Source organism: Eptatretus burgeri, chromosome 5 (assembly GCF_056783735.1).
Source record: "Eptatretus burgeri isolate ZD-2024b chromosome 5, Ebu_testis_v1, whole genome shotgun sequence".
In the NCBI taxonomy this organism is placed as follows: domain Eukaryota; kingdom Metazoa; phylum Chordata; class Myxini; order Myxiniformes; family Myxinidae; genus Eptatretus; species Eptatretus burgeri.
In genome coordinates, this window is record NC_140965.1 from 87,010,919 (window position 1) to 87,028,989 (window position 18,071).

The 18,071-nt window shown below is 43.9% G+C and overlaps 1 protein-coding gene and 1 pseudogene across 6 annotated transcripts in view; one reads left to right on the plus strand and one right to left on the minus strand.

Annotated features, from left to right (window-relative positions):
- The window catches only part of PPP2R3A (protein phosphatase 2 regulatory subunit B''alpha), a 347,806-nt gene that overhangs the window by 209,562 nt on the left and 120,173 nt on the right, over positions 1 to 18,071 (plus strand). The window lies entirely within an intron of this gene.
- Positions 3,984 to 5,239, minus strand: LOC147026900 (uncharacterized; annotated as a pseudogene).

Here is an 18,071-nt window from a genome sequence, read left to right on the forward strand (position 1 = left end):
TATTCGTGCAAGGTTTGGTGACTATGTATGAAGCAGTACGAGAGGAGATGGTAAACATCATAGACAAAGGGACACCATCCTTTTATTTGTATACATTGTCCATGAGTACTTTTGTTTATTGGCAAAAGTATTTCACTTGCATACATTTTAAATCTGTTGTACCTCTCCCTTCTTGCTAGTCGTGCAATTGTAAACTGAAAGTTTAAGTACAGCCTGAAATCAAATCTGCGAGACAGTAACCTAATTTATGACTTAGCGAATCTCAAAACACGCCTCATAACAATGAGCTCTCATTCATTATATTTTCCTTCAATCACAATGCAATGCCAAAGCTTTACATTTTGTTTGGTGAACTCTGAAGATGTACTTTCTGTGTGCATTAAGTTGTTGCTCTATAAAACTAAGAATGCCTTTGGAAGATGTGCACCTCCTCAGGCAATCCAATGCCAGTTGTATCACGAATGTACTGTATGTATTTCACGTGCCAACAACTCGCACTGTTTTTATTTTTATTTTTTAGGTTATTTCTCCGAAATAAGCTCATAGAGTGGGTCCTGGTGTCCGTATGTATGTATGTATGTATGTATGTACGTACGTTAACATTTGAGTAAAACATCTCATAAACTACCTGACCAATATGGACCAAATATGATATGATGCATCAGGACAGCAAGGTCTCATGGGGTTGTGTGTCCCCATCTGCATCTGTCCCCTCTCAGAGGCTGAAGGGGTCATTGCCCCCTCATCCCTCATTTTCACCCCGCCTGTTGTGGAAATAACTGTCGGTCCCCCACGGGGATATTTTTTATTTGGTCGCAGAAAGGACAGTTTGTATGATGCTATTAAATGGTATGCCGAGAGGCTGTGCTTCTTCAACCGACCCAATGCTTCAGTGAACCCAAATTGTACAATGATCCTTGCACATGGAGGAAATGATCATCAAAATGGCAATATAATAATTAACTGATGGAAACCATGGTCTCTCCAAATAATATTCCCCTTGCCACATTCCCACAGCAGCATAAGGCAAGTGCAAATATGGGAAGGCCATACAAACCTACAGGACATATTGCTTTGTGCTTTTTAAATTTAAACTTTCATCAAGCAAGAAGAGTAACCACAAATTACTCCAAAATATGTTTTGATAATCTGGATTAAAAGAAGCCTCTGAAAGAAAGGCTGCAGAGTAGAAAAACAGAGACAATGGAAAAAAAACAAACAACAACTCCCAGATGTGAAGAAGTGTAAATAAATATCGATATGTGGAGTATTTGAAGAGGAAGAAAGCCACATCTATGTTTATGTTTTTGTTTTGAAGCAGAAGATCATACAGATGGAAAATGAAAGGATGGTGAGAGTACACAAGAGAGGAAGGGTAAGGGAGTATGGGAGGAGTGGGTAGAGTAAGTAAAAGAAGGTTACAAGTTGCTCTTTGTGCAAGTTGGGGAAGAGAAGAGGCATATGGGGGGGGGGGGATGGTGGGGTGGTGTAGGAGGACGAGAAGCAAGGAACCAAATTTCCACCATTTTTGCATATCATAACTGCACATCTTCCTTAAATTTCATAATACTGTGATATTGTTGGTTATTCTGCTGTATTGAATTATCGTTATGATTTCTGTACATGTTGTAATCTTGAATCCATCAATTTTTCATGTTCAGCCTCAAGCTGTGCATAAATCGTATTTTATACATGAGAAACACTCGTTCCCTTCGGGAGCAACCGGAGGGGGGGGGGAGGGGATAATGGTTGAGGTGGGGCAAATATATTTTGTGGCATGTTAAATCATTCCCACATCTGCAACAAAGTTTAGTAAGCCACTTTCCCTGTGGCACGTGTACAGGTGAAAATAGTAAGTCGAGCCCTCTCAGAAATCGTCTATCCCCCTCCACCCCCCCAATACATTTTGTGCCCATGACCTGACCTTGGGTATTACCGACACTTGTGAGAAATGTTGGTGGAGATCGGCCCAGACCTGGTTTTTTTATTATTATTATTATTATTTATTTATTTTTTTCGTTGATTTTCAGATGTACATGTAGAAATATACATACACACATAGACACACATTGCCTTATTTGATGCAGTAGGTTTTTTTTTTTTAAATTGATATGAATTTGTAAGCCTGGTGTTGGCTTAAAGGTTAGGGTGGCGGGCTTGGGATCGTAAGGTCCTGAGTTCAAATCCCGCTTGGCCTTTGAATTAATACCAGGTGGGGTTAACTCTGCTTGTCGTCCTTCTGAGGTCGGCAAAATGAGTACCAGCTTGCTGGGATGATTGAGCCATTTGAGTATCCTGCGTCAGAGTGGCGACCCGTCCAGGATTGTGTCCAATAGCCCAGGAGCGACTGCTTCGGCAGCACCGACGCTCTGTGCAGAGTCTGGTTCCAATGGATGGATGGAAATGAATTTGAGGCCCTTGGGTTCCCACACAACCCACAATGACAGTCTGTCAACCAGAGTTGAGTGAAAAGCTTTCCATTTCCGTGCAATCGGTTTTTGATTGATGTTGGTGGTTCTTTCCCAGCAGGCCTTGTGGCTAACATCTCATTAATTTGTTTGCAAAACTGAAAAGATGGATGGATGTTTGCAATTTGCTTCTGACAATCTTAACAATTATTTTTTGGAGTTTCTTTGTTGCCAAAAAGACAACAACAAAAAAAGAAACACGAGAAGATTCAAGGACAAAACAACCAGAGGCACATCAGCACACCTTGGTTGTGGATTAAATCTTTACACCCTTTCCCATATAGATTGGTCAGTTTTATGACTTGCTTCCATCCATCCGACTTTCATCCACTTTGGGATTGGGTCCAAAAATAATCGTTTGCTCAATCATCGTGAAAATGCAGTATCAGGGCAACATGGTTTTTCAACCCAGATGGAGTGGTGAATCAGTTTCCAAAATGCTTTCCCCATTGGAGTTTTTTTTTTTTTCCTTCTTTTTATCCTGCAGCATATGTATCTGCTTCAGAGATACCATTGAAATGAAACTTTTGTGACTTAAAGATCTGTATTGAATTAGAAAGTTTATCTCTGACCTCGGGCTAGTCTTTCTGCACATTCAAAAATACATTTCATTTGTCAATAATCTTGAGGCATATTCAAACTTTTGGGGACCCGCAGGACCAGGATTTTGGCACCTCGGGTTCAAATGAAGCCATTTTTCTCGATTGATCCTTTTCCAGCCAGCAAACGTGTCATTTACACACCTGCACATTCTGGCAGGTAGAGTGCCGACATTTGCACAGCCGTGTGTAATGTGTATGACTCCGTTAATTTTGATGAGCGCTTTCAATTCACGCTTTAATTTATATTTGATGTTGATTGCGGTGCACTTGAGGAACATGACAAACGGCACTGGTTTCTAAAACTATTTTTATTCACCAAACGCTCATGAGTTTCCACTGTTTGTTGTTAGGGTTGCTGGGCAACCAGTTTTGTGAGCAAATTGAGATTTGTCACTAACTGGCAAGTTATTATTATTATTTTTCCCCATTTTGTAACAAGCCTATCTTATCTTTTGTTGGCATCCTCTGCAAAGTTTGATTAACGGTTACTGCTGGGGGAGAGTTTTGAGAGCACATGCTTTGCTTAGCTCAGCATCTCTATAAATACGTAATTATTTAACCAAAAATAATAAAACTTTGAATGTAGTAAGCTGGTGGATGATATTAATCATTTCTTAAATTTTATTCTAGTCATTTATGGCTCTGTTTGTATTTTTATTTTGGATTTTAATTTTAATTTTTTTATTTTTCGAAAAAAAAAAAATTCTCACAACTACAACGGCACTAGGTTGAGCGCATACCTTCGCCAGAGTGAACAGTTTACATTCCTGTGTCTTACTGAAAGGCTGGATCTGGATCTAGACCTGAACTAGGCAGTTCAGGCAGCAGGCAGAAACTAATGCAATACCATTACATCTCCCTTTCCCACAACAAGAAAGGAAATCAAGTAAGAAATGCAAACCAATGTAATACCATTACATCTCTGCAATGTGTCATTCATTAGATCGTGAAAAGACTAATACAGTAATCCAAATCTGTTAACACCAGATAACCAAAGTTTATCGATGCAAACATCAGATAAACAAAGTGTTTATAATAGATCAAGACGGCATGGTGTATTCACACCTCGGCCAGGCTTCGTATGGACAGATCTCAGGTTAGCTGAAGGAGGCAACATGTAACTGGAACCGGCAGGGCGCTGGGGAGATTGATGAACTATCTCTGCTCTGGTAGTGTGGGTGACGTCATGGTTCATAGGTTCAACATCAGACCTTGCAGATGGTTCACATTTCCTGCTCACTGTGGGTTCAGAAATCTTGTTTTGGCTCATAGATTGATGAGGCATTGCAACCACACGCTGGGAGCTCCTGAATGTGAATTTAGTTGGGTCGGAGTGTTTGACCATTTGGTGATGCAAGCAAATATGACTGTGGTTCTTCAGACATGGAGAGAATCGTGGCTGGCTCCCAACAATGAGTATCGTGGTTCTGAACATGAACTCAATGTTCAGGGAAGAGGCAGGACATTTCTTGTGCCCGAGCATGCTTCTTAGTGAAAGAGTTTTTGTGAGTGGCGGTGCTTCTCCAGCTCCCCGTGGTTGAGGTAGTCATCGTCCTGCGTGTTGGCGATTCTGGTTGGTACTAGTGATTTGACTTTTCTGCCCATTAGCAGTTGAGCAGGACTTACCAAGTTGTAACTCACTGGGGTGGAAATCCAAGCTGGCAGTGCAAGATGAAAATAATTTCCCACACTTTTTGATTTACGGAGGATGGATTTTACTGTCTCGACTTGGTGCTCAATGAATCCCTTAGATTTTGGGTATGTTGGGGATGACATAATGTGGTTAAAATTCCATTTCCCAGCAAATGAACGAAATTCCAGGCTGGAGAAATGAGGACCATTATCACTCAACATATCAGGAATTCCAAACTCAGAAAATATCTGTTCCAAAGTCGCAATAATCGTGTGGCTGGGGGTGGTCTCGGATAGTTTGCGGACAACAGGAAATTTTGAGTAACGATTTGTGATGACAAGCCACTGAGCTGCATGGAAGTAGAATAGGTCATGTCTGACTTTACTCCATGGTCTGAGCGAAATGTCATGTTGCTGTCGTGGTTCAGGCAGCTGAGATTTCCGGTGTCGCTGGCAGGTAGGACAGCAGTCCACAAGCCAATCAATGTCCTTGTTTATGTTATACCAGTACACAGTGTCCTAAGCCAGCTGTTTGGTTTTCCCATGCCCAAAATGACCTGAGTGGAGTTTCTGCAGAATGGTGTTTCTCATACTCTTGGGTATAATGACTCTCATCTTTAACAATTACACCATTTTCAATTCACAACTCATCCCGAAAACTCCAGAATGTCCTAAGAGCCTCTGGGCGGTTCTTCAGATTGTCTGGCCATCCACTAATAATAAAGTCTCGAAGTTGGTTCAGGTCAGAATCACGAAGTGTTTCCTGGTGGAGCTGAGAAAACTTCTCATAAGAGAAGCGTACAAAATCCACATGCAAGTCCAAGTCAGTTGTAGTTTTATTGAGTGGACTGGGAAGGAGGGATAGGCCATCGGCAAGCTGATTGTCTGCCCCAGGGCAGAATTCCGTTGTAACATTGTAGCCTTGGTGTCTGAAGGGCATTCGTTGCAATCTCGGTTGGGCAGTGATCAATGGCTTGTTAATGATCATCAGCAATGGTTTATGATCGGTGAGCACAATGAAACTGCGACCACACGGGTAGGTATGGAAAAGTTCAATGTCAAACACAATAGCCAATAGCTCATATTCAATGCAAGCATAACGTTGTTCAGTATCTGTTCGGGTTTTGCTTGCATATGCCACTGGCTTTAACTGGTTTCCATGGACCTGAAGAAATGCTGCACCGAGGCCTCGAAGACTGGCATCACATTGGAGGAAGACAGGCTCCTCTGAATGATAGTAGTAAAGAAGAGATGTTTCTGTCACCTCATTCCTCAGATGATCAAATACAGTTTAATGGTGCGGCTCCCATTGGAATTCAGAATCCTTTTTGAGAAGGTCTCTGAGTGTAGCAGATTTCAAACTGAAGTCCTTGATGAAGCACGACAAATATGTCATGAGGCCGATGAAATGTTGAAGTTCGGCTTTATTCTCAGGTGTTGGAATAGCTCTCAGATCTTGAACCTTCTGCTGGTCCGGCCGTATTCCTTGTCCACCATAAGTAGTACCGAAAAAGGTGATGCTGGTTTTCTTGATGTAGCATTTGTTTGAATTGAAAACGAGGCCTTTGCGTCGTGCTGTTTCCATCAGCTCCTCAAGGTGCCGGTCATGCTCCTCAGTGGCGCCATAGACGGTGATGTCATCTGTTATGCCAAGTGCACCTTGCAATCCTGGAGAATATGGTCCATTTCCATCTGGAAAATGTCCTGGCTTACGCACGGTCCAAAAGGCAATCGTTGGAAACAATACCGGCCCACTGGGGTCTGAAATGTAGGACGTTGTTTGCTATCTCCATTGAATCTTAGAGACCAGTACCCTGAATTGGCATCAAGTTTTGAGAAGTATTTCGCTCCTGCAAATTTTTGAATGAGCTCTTCCGTTGTCGGTATTTTGTGATATGGACGAATCAGGGATGGATTGAGATGCTTTGGGTCCAAACAAATCCGAATATTGCCATCTTGTTTTTTTTTTGTTACATACGTGAGAGAGCTGACCCACTCAGTCGGTCCTTTGATACACCGTATGACTCCCTGTAGAACCAGCTCATCAATAACTGATTGAATTTTGTCCTTGAGAGCAGTCGGGGTTCTACGTGGTGGATCAACATGTGGTTGGACACTTGTGTCCACAACTAGCCTGTGCATTGTATGAAATTCACCGATGCTGTCAAATTGTTGTGGGTATGCATCCCCGAGTTTTCACGCTGTTGTAAACCAGTGGTTGGTTACTGTTCACTGAACAATGCAACGTAACAACGTGAATATTCTCACACTATGGAAGGCCAATAACTGCAGGACCACTGACATCCACAACAAAGAAATGTGTGCTGCTCCACTGTGATCCCTTGTAACTGCAGACAATGTCTACAGTGCCAAAACACTTGATGTGGTTTCCATTGTCTGCAGTTAAAACGCTTTCTGCTGCCTGAAGAGAAGCAATGTAGGGTTTATCATTTGAATCCAGCATTTCGGGAAACATGCGTCGAAAAGTGCGAATGAGTAAAGTGTTTCCTTGGGCACCTGAGTCCACCTTCAGCTTAAGATCATGAACACCTGGTCTGTTGCATAGACTGACATGAAGTGCAGTGTAAGCCTGGTTATGTTGAACAGGTGTATTAATCGAGTCAAAAACCAACAAATCAAACTGTGATGCAACGTCATCGGGGTCATTGGTGTTGTACCGATGTCTGTGTTGCTGGTTCTGTTGTGTACTGGCATGGGGAAATACTGTAAGCGTTTGGGGATCATAAATACCTTACGGAGGGGTGTTGTCCTGGAACTCGAGGATCTGGTGTATCCTCTTGTTCTATGTTGTGAAGATCAACAGGAGCATGTGATGTACAGGGGTTCCAGAAAGCATTCCCAGTTGGATCATTGTTGTTTGGTGCGATGCTTCTTTGTGCTTGGTGTCTGTCTGTATGCACTTGATAAGGGTAGGGTCACGTACCATTACACTTGTAACACAGCTAACTTGTTCACCAAATTTCGTTGGAATCTGTCCATCTATAATAATATATGCCAGTGTGCGTGCGTGCGTGCGATTGTGTCTCCTCCATAACTTCAAAACCATGAAACCTGGCAGACTGAAGCTTTGCATGCATACTAAGGAAACTCCAAGGAAGTGCACGAGTGAAAATTGCCTGTTTGGGTCATTTTAAACACCCCTTTTGAAGATAATTAAAGACCTAATTTAATTGTCCTTCATCAAGGCATCATCCTTGGTCAGCCCTGTATCAGTTAGCTGGGGGGGGGGGGGTCTTAAATCACCATTTGGTTCATCCTGTTCAAAAAGCCTTGCTTTGGAAACAACGATCTTCTCTAACGGACTAATTAAATTATATAATCAAAATATTATATCTGATTTGAAAATCCGATTTGGTGGACTCGAAAAAGTATCTCATTCTGGAGTGAAATCTTAAAATGTTTAACAAATTGATGATATTTTTTTATATTTTAAATAACTATATAATGAGTATATTTATTTAAGCAAAGCATTAACCTTTATTTTCTTCTGCTGTTCAGACAATTATATTTGGGGAAGAAAACATTGAGGAATGTGCAGAGAGTGGAACTTCATTTTGCACAACTCTGTGCTCTCCAACCTGTTTTTACAATCCATGATGATAGAATCGACAGGAGACCTTGTTAGAATCGACAGGGGACCTTGTTTTTTTTTTGGCAATTATGCACTCGGTTTTCTTTTTCCACTATTGACCGATCCTCTTTCATGACAAAATATTAATATTAATACACTAATAGCTTCTGCAATGTATTGATAGTCGGCAGTGGCTGAAAAAGTTGAAGTATTTTGACAGCACGCACGGAGGTCGCTGTTTGGGCACATTTTATTGCTCTGGTAATGTCCTGGTACGCTACCTATCCTCCCCCTCCCCTTACACTTCCTTCCCTTGCCCTCGCACTGCCTTCCCCTCCCCTCGCGCTGCCTTCCCCTCCCCTCGCGCTGCCTTCCCCTCCCCTCGCGCTGCCTTCCCCTCCCCTCACGCTGCCTTCCCCTCCCCTCACGCTGCCTTCCGCTCCCCTCACGCTACCTACCCTCCCCTCCCCTTACACTGTCCCCCCCGCTGCCTTCCCATTCCCTCCCCTTTCCCCCGTGCTGCCTTTCCATTCCCTCTCCTTTCCCTCACTGTGCCTTCCCATTGCCTCCCCTTTCCCTCGCCCTGCCTTCCCATTGCCTCCCCTTTCCCTCGCTCTGCCTTCCCATTGCCTCCGCTTTCCCTCGTGCTGCCTTTCCATTGCCTCCGCTTTCCCTCGTGCTGCCTTTCCATTCCCTCCCCTGTCCCTCGTGCTGCCTTTCCATTCCCTCCCCTTTCCCTCGCTCTGCCTTCCCATTGCCTTCCCACTCCCTCCCCTTTCCCTCGATCTGCCTTCCCATTCCCTCCCCTTTTCCTTGTGCTGCCTTCCCATTGCCTCCCCTTTCCCTCGTGCTGCCTTCCCATTCCCTCCCCTTTCACTCGCTCTGCCTTCCCATTCCCTCTCCTTTCACTCACTCTGCCTTCCCATTCCCTCCCCTTTCCCTCGTGCTGCTTCCCCCTCCACTCGCGCTGCCTTCCCTTCACCTCCCCACACACTATCCTCCTGCCAACCCCCCTCCTCCACCGTACAAGTCTCTGGAGGTCGAGCAGAGGAAGGGCTGTGAAAGCATGCGCAAATTGGACAATTGAAAGCATTTTTTAAATTGTTTATTTTTTGTTAGCAGTCAGAACTGCTGCTGAGAACAATTCAGTTTTTATATAGCAGTGAATTGCTTGATCACAACAGGATAGCCTAGAGGTACGCATGCTCGCTCTAAGCCATCTCGCCTGGGTTTGAATCCCGACCCAGCTATAAACTGTTATCCTGGTGTTTCACAGGCGGGGTAATTCAGCAGTAAGTGTGCTAACTCTCGGGTGGACATTCAACTGGGCATCACATCTGCCAGAATCCCTCCCCCCCCATTCCTCTCCCTCTCTACCACTACCACTTCCCTTCTCCTCCCTCCCTTTTCTTTCCTATTCCCCTCTCTCTTCCTCCTTCCCTCTCTTACCCCTCTGCCTCTCTCTCCCATCCACATCTCCCTTTCTCTTCCACCCACATCTATCAAAATTCACTGGGTGCAAAAGTATCCAGCCCTGAGGTCAGTACTTGGTGGAAGCACCTTTTGCAGCAATGACTGCGATGAGTCTTTTTGGTTCGGTCTCTAACCAGCTTTGCACAGTGAGATGGTGAAATATTTACCCATTCTTCATGTGAAAATTGCTTTAGTTCTGCCAAGTTTGATGGGGATCATTGATGGACTGCAATCTTCAAATCTCGCCATAAATGTTCATTTGGGTTCAAGTCAGGACTTTGACTGGGCCGCTCAATAACATTAATTTTCTTCTTTTTCAGCCACTCCAGTTTGGCTTCAGTTTTGTGCTTTGGATCATTGTCCTGATGACATGTGAATCTCCTTCTCAGTTTCAGATTCATGGCTGACTCAAGAAGGTTTTCATGAAGGATTCTCTGGTACCATCCATTGCCCTTTCTATCCTGACAACGTTGCTTGTCTCTGCTGATGAAAATCAGCCTCATAACATGATGCTACCACCACAATGCTTGACAGTAGGGATAGTGTTGACTTGGTGATGTGCAATGTTAGGCTTGCATCAGATGTAACACTTTGGATTTCGACCAAAAAGTTCAATTTTGTCTCATCTGACTAGAAAACGTTTCTCCACAAGCAGGCAGTATAATTAAGGTGCTTTTTTCACAAACTCCATACCAGCTTTTAGATGCACCTTTTCAGTAATGGCTTCTTTCTTACCACCTGTCCATATCGGCCAGCTTTGTGAAGGAAACGGGATATTGTTGATTCATGAACACTGACCCCCAATCTCTGACATAAAGAGCCTTCCAGATCTTTCAGTCATTGTTGGATTTAAAGTGACATCCCAAACCAGTTTCCCACTTGCCCGGCTGCTGAGTTTGGCGACTTTATCTGGGTGGAGTCTGGGTGGTATGATACACTTCCTCTTCCGAATGTTGGATTTCACTGCACTCAAATGGATAATGAGTGACTTTGAAATCTTTTTATAATCCTCTCCTGAACGGTGCTTCTCCACCACTTTATGTCTGACTTCTTTGGAAAGCTTCTTGGTCTTCATGTTTATCTTATTGGTTGAGCAAGTTGAACCTTAAAACTCCTTAGATATGTTATGTGGGAAAGCTCAATTTTTAAGTGAAACCAGTACTTACATACAGCAGAGTGTGATTTGTAAAATTTCCAGTGTGAGGAGGGAGGTGGGGGTAGAATGGACAGAAATCATAGGTTTTTTTTGTTGTTATTTCTGAATTTTACAACTTACAAGCTCCACATAACAATAGCAACATAAAGCTGAAAAGTCACATTACAATTAAAATATAAAGCTAATAGCAGGGGTACCTGGCATTGCAAGGCAATGCCAGGTCCCTCCTTCCATGCCTTCCTCTCCTCCTCTCCCCCTCTCCCTCCTCCCACCCTTTCCTCTCCCTCCTCCCACCCTTTCCTCTCCCTCCTCCCACCCTGTCCTCTCCCCCTCTCCCTCCTCCCACCCTGTCCTCTCCCCCTCTCCCTCCTCCCACCCTGTCCTCTCCCCCTCTCCCTCCTCCCCCCATTTCCTCTCCCCCTCTCCCTCCTCCCACCCCTTCCCATCTCTCCTCCAACCTCCTTCCACACCACCTCCCCTTCCATCCAGACTCCCACCCCCACCCGGTCCCATGCCTCCTCCCACCCCACCCGTGACCCTCCCTCTAATTTTCTCTGTTTTTCTCTGCAACCGCTTATTCGATTGACACAAAATTTTCACCATAGGTGCGACTACTCATGTAGAATATTTTCATGATAATTATGACGTCGTAGGTCACGTGGTGTGGTGGTTATGTTGGAAAAAAGGAAAAACTTTGGACCACTGTATCTCCAAAACAGCGACATGGAAAGAAATTGAAGGTTTCCATGTAGCGAGTACTCCCCATGGGAAATGTTTTTATTTTTATTTTTTTTGGATTATGTCATAATTACATACGTCGAATGCTTTATCCGATCAGTATGAAAATTTTTGAGGGTCATCTAGGGCTAAATTGTACGGTGGGGGGGGAGGGGGCGAGGGGGGAGTTGATGATGTCATCGTTCACGTGGTTCAGCTGCTATATTGTTTTTAACATAAAATCCTTCAAAAGTCTTTTCCAAAATGGCTTGACAGATCGAGGGGAACTTCACCCACATGTTCCCCAAGCATTGGGGATACCATGGTGTTCACAAATAATTGATCACATGGTCTGGCAGCCATATTGGATTGAACGATAATCTTAAAAAAAATTATTTCTCTTGAACCGCTTCATCAATTGACGTGAAACTTCACAATTATGATCTCGAAGTCATGGGGAATATATGTTTTAAAACGCAACCTGATTGGACACATCGTCTGACAGTCAGAATTATTTAATATTCTGAATCTGGGTTCAGGAAATTCAATCAAACTTGGCACAAGTATGTATGATTATGTAATAATGTGGGCAGAGGCATATCTGGCAACGTCATAGAGTAAGTGCCTTTCTAGTTTCTTATCCTATTGATGTTAGTTTTTCAGTGTTGGTTACTGACCTGGTCATAACTCAAATTGGACTGAGAAGCAAGAATATTGTTTCATCCATTTCAGCACCAAATGTTGCTAATTCATCAGGACTGTTTGAAGAAAATTAAACAATGGAAACCACCCAAATTGTAATGGGATGTTGCCCGGTTCGTTATATTATTACGCAAGGTATTATAACATTACTTATGACATGCACAAGTGGAAGTCTTGATATTCATTTGCCAAAAACTGCTCTTCTCCAGTTTCTACTTGCCGACTTTTCTTCTCACCAACTCTTCTTTTCATGGACTCCTCCCTTTGCTATTTTCTTCTTTCCTCGTGGTTGTGCTTTATTCCAACGCATTCCTTTCCACCATCTCACACATTACGTGTTTGTATAAAGACTTTTAGCAGGTGGCTGCGTGTCACAGGCTTGTTCTGGCAGGTAGCTGCTGTGCCCCTACATAATGGCTTGGCCAAGTGTGGAATCTGACCAGAACCAACCTGAGTTTCACCACCATCACTGCCAAGAGCAAGCAAAGGCCTGCAGAGCTTCACCTTGTTTTGTGTTAGTTCGGCATTAAAGCCTTTTACTTGTACTCATAAAATCTTCCTGCCTTTTCAGGCTGCAATTCAAGCAAAGCACAGTCTTCTCACGTCTTTGTCCTTTACGTAATTTTGATTTGTACAAGTTCCTGCGCAAGTGTTACGATTACTGTTTTGAAAAAAAATGTTGCCGTCAGATATTTGGCTCTTACGAGTTGATGTGGTGAGAGGGCAAAGGTTGGAAAACTTGCAAGCCAATTTTGGCTTCACATTAGAACACCCGTGGCAAGTCACGCTTTGGGCTTGTGTCGGTCAGTGCGCGATGTGACGTTAAGAAGTATTTTTGGTTTTCACGAGGTGGTGCATGGGGGGGGGGGAAATAAGTAAATAAATGATTGTAATTTAGCTTTTCTCTAGTTGCTCCCAAACTTATTTCTTTGTTTGCTGCCCTTTCTTTTAGCTGATTTTTTATTGTTTGTTCAAGGCCATTGCATGAGTTTTGACCGTTTCCTAATTTTGATGTCGAGCTCAGGAAATTGGCTTTGTTGTGCAAACATCTCACACACCCAGGAAACAGAAATGACTGCACTCTAATGGCTTCTCTACATGAATGGATGATATATTATTCAACTTTTGTCGGATGGGGGATCTTTTAGGAAAGGATTGTGGAACAAACTGATGATTCATTGCTTAAATGATGCTGTAATTCGTCTCACCGCCAGATTTTGAGGTATGGATTAATGAGTCAGGGTAACCAATGACATTCTAGGCACATTGAGTATGTGGGGGGGTCATCAAGGTAGATGTTCATGCTGCAAGTCATGCATTTTTGTGCTAGAAGCTGTCATGCAGGTGAGGCTGTTCAAAATTGGATGTGGGAAGTCTGGGACTTCAAGACACCTTTTAGACCTTCAGACACTTAAATAACTCAGCTGATTTTCAAACATTAAGGTGCCCGTGGATTCATCTTCGAATCATAGAGGAATTAGTGTTGAGAGACATGGATCACTGCAGATGAAAAGGTCCATGTGAGGGTATCAAAATTGTGGTTTTGTGCATACAATGGACACCACCTATTTGGTCGAGTCTGCTATTATAGTAATGCTCCACACAACCATACCAGGCATCACTTTAAAGCATATTTATCCCTACCTTAAGATGTGCTGTGATGTGAAGTTGTACAGCTTGGTTGTTACCAGAGAAACAGATTAACTAGAAGGGCACTCGGTAGAGCACATATCTCCGCCACGTAATGCCTGATCCACGAGAACATATCGGGCCCAATAGATTTTTGAAATATCGTGCCATATATTGCTTTTGGCCCGATCTGTCAACGGTGAAGAATCACTTAAGCAAATTAAATAATTTTCATATCCAGATCCAGATCCGGATCTTCACCAAAATCGAATCAATTTGTTGTGGTCACACACGCAACCTATCCACCAAGTTTCATCCAAATGCGTCAACAACATTTTGAGATATCGTGCTGTATATCAGTTTAGCCCGATCTCTCAATGGTGAAGAATCACTTAAAAAATTCTTGTAGCCAGATCCGGATCTGGATCTTCACCAAAATCTCATCGGTTCGTGCTTGTCACACACCCAACCTGTCCAAATTTCATCTGAATCCGTCCACAACTTTTTGAGATATCCTGCACACAAGCGCAAACAGACGGCTTGAAATATATCCTCCTTCCACCTTCTGCGGTGGAGGTAATAATGATTCCCTCAATATATGATGGTTACTTTGAAAATGTGGGGAAGGAATGTGACAAGAGTGTTCATATCTGGCAAAGCATAAAAATTGTTACACAGTGGTTTACACATGTGCTGATTAATTTTTAATTCTTCGAGAATCAAGTTTTACAAGCACCTGATCCCACTGATCACTAATTTTCGGATACTTAGGTTGGGTTGGTGATTTATTCATTTTTCGAAGAAAAAAAAAATAGTTTTTTTAGTTAGGCCTGACAATGGAGGCTTTTAGACATGCCGAGTTCAAATATTGAGTAAAAAACGCTGTACTGATCTTATTAGGATCATTTTGTGCTTTATGACAGGGGATGCAGACAACCTTAAACAACAGTTGTGACACTAGTCTTTCATAAGGTTGGTGAATATATTCTGTGAATATTTCGTGCAAGTGAGCTACATAGCACGATGGGACCCTGCTACCGTTGAGTTGTCCTTTGGCTCAGCATGTCAATACTCTAATGCTTTGAGATTTCAATCCATCAGCACAGTAAATTGAGTAGCTGCCAGCACATATTTTATCTGCAAATGTGTTGATTACATCTTTTTTGGTGTGAGTGATTCGGGATACAACCAAATGTGGTTCATTGGATCTAAAATGATGGATCTGTACAAGGTTACCGCAATGGGACCCAAACTTTGGGCCTGGGGCAATGTCTGGTGTATTTGTTTGCTTCTCTATATTGTTTCAGAAACTTGTGGTAGTGATACAGTAGGTAGTCTATACAAAATGTTTTTCCTTTGACAAGTTTTTCAAAGGCCACGTCATGTACATTTGCTATCCCATTGTTCTGAGTCTCCCGTGACATAATTTCTGAGACCTGGCTTCTAGTGTTGCTTGCTTGCTTAAGTCTCCACTCGCTGTCATTTTCATCTCTATCATTCTTCTTTCTCTGGAAGGGTGTTCACAAGCAATTTTTACATACGGCACCGAAGGTGGACAGAGGTTATGTTTTCACCCCTGATAATTCCTTGCGAAATGGAAGATGTGCTTTATATTGTTTGGTGTGGTCGATCAAAGGGTGGAGGAGCTCGTTGTGAACCAACGTCCATCCATATCCAGTGCCCAACTGTGCCTACAGATGTCCTCCTGCAGTTGGGTTCCATATTTTTTAGGAGGTTGGCAGTAGGATTTGCACTGTGACCACTGTAAAACCCTTCACTCTGCAAAACGCAAGAAAAACACAAAGAAAATTGAAAACCCACTCAGTGGGAGTACCTGCTGTGAAGCTGCCCTCCGCAGAGCAGCTCACCGGATGATGGGATTGGAGCAAAGCCTTCAGGACACCCACTCTTTTATGAGAGGAGGAAAACCATGGGGTAACCTCCCCGGGTCAGATTGTAGTAGTGTGTGTTGGGGTGGTGCTGAAGTGTCGTCCACCAGACAGTGGTCTCCTTGGCTGAACCTGAGGCGGTCCCTTCGGGTGGGTGCCTGGAATGTCCTATCCCTAATAGAGGATGATCACCTGTCTCTGTTATCATCTGAGCACAAGCGTTTGAACATCAGCATTTCAGCACTCTCTGAGGTTTGGGGACTGGATAGTGGTGAGATCATGGCGGGTGGTTACACCTACTTTTGGTCTGGTCACTCTGATGGTTACCATGCCCAAGGAGTTACTACAGTTGTGTACAATAAGCTGACTCCAATGATAATTGAGGTAACACCGGTCAACGAGCATATTATGACTCAGGATTCGTCACTCCTTGGGTGTTGTTTTCCTGGTCTTTGTATGTGCTCCAACTGAGGCGAGTGATCTCACCGTGAAGGACGCATTCTATGCCATGTTTGAGTCTGTGGTTGATCAGTGCCCCAGGCGAGATACTCTCCTCGTCTTGGGGGATTTCAATGCATCGACTGGAACTGATAGGGATGGTTATGAGACATGTGTTGGTCCTCACTGGTCTGGAACTGTGAACCAGAATAGCACTAAGTTCCTTGACTTTGCAAGAAGTCATGGACTTTAGGTGGCTGGTTCATGGTTTCAGCACCCACAGGCTCATCGCTGGACTTGGTATTCCAATGCTGGTGGTGTGGCAAAGGAGATTGACCATGTGCTCATTGATGGTCACTGGAGGATGATCCAGAACTTCCGGGTCAACTGGAGCACTCATTTCCTCAATACCGACCACAGGCTTGTTGTAGCAACTCTGAAGTTGCAGCTTAAATGTGGGAGAATGGTGCCATCCCAGCCTAGGGTGGATATTGGCAAGCTCAAGGATGAGAGGGTAGCTGAGGAGTTTGCGAACAGGTTGAGTGGGGATTTTAGGGGACGGGAGGGTCTGGGTGCTTTTGGGAATCCTGAAGAGTTGTGGAATGCCTTCAAGATCACCATCCTTGATGTTGCCGGTGGATGTTTTGGAACTCACCGCAGGGCAAAGAAGAATTTTGTCTCTCAAAGGACACTGGATACCATTGACTTGAGTCACAAGGCCAGGCTGAATGGCAGAGCTGAGGTGCTCAGGGAGCTGAGGCGTAAAACAGTACATGCACTGAGGGTGGACAAGGAGGCCGATGTTCGAGGAATCTGTGAGGGGGTAGAGTATCAACTGTGGTCAAGTGATTCTCATCCTGCTTACTGCTTGCAGCCCATGTTGATCTCTGTAAACCGTTTGATTCAGTGAATCGGGATGCCCTCTAAAGGATTCTTGGTCTTTGTGGGGTGCCACCAAAACTGATCAATCTGATGTCTGAACTATACTCTGGTACTGAGAGTGCTGTGAGATGTGGTGATACCATCTCTGACTTATTTCCAGTTGCTACTGGAGTTCGCCAGGGGTGTGTTCTGGCCCCCACACTTTTCAGTGTTTGTATGAACTGGTTTCTGGGAATGTTGTCGGAGAGTTCAAGCTGCGGTGCATCATTTGGGAATGTCAAGGTCTCTGACCTTGATTTCGCAGATGATGCAGTCGTCTTTACGGAGACTGGATAGCCTTTTGGGGGCTCTCGAGGTGCTGAACGAGGAGTCAGTGCCGCTGGGATTACATGTTTCCTGGGTCAAAACTAAGATCTAGGCTTTTCATAACATAGTGGATGCTGCTATCTTCTCTGTAACTGTTTGTAGTGAGGATGTTGAGGTCACGAGGAGATTCACTTCCCTTAGTAGTGATATCCATGTCTGTCTGTGAGCCAGAGGTCAATAGATGTCTGCGTCGGGCCTGGGGGGGGTCATGGATTCACTGGCTTATGAAGTGTGGTGTTGTCGGTACCTGTGCAGGACAAAAGTCCTTGTCTTCAGATCCTTGGTGCTTCCATTCTTGCTGTCTGGATGTGAGACTTGTACTCTGACCAGGCATCTGAGATGGGGGACTTAATTCCTTTGGTACCAGGTCTCTTCAGAGAATGCTTGGCTCTCGCTGGTCAGACGTGTCCAACGAGCGGTTGTTAAGAGAGACTCAAATGAGATTTGTAACCTGCATAGTCCATGAGCGTCAGCTGCGGTAGTTCGGACATGTGGCTCATTTTCCTGATGCTGATCCTGCTCACC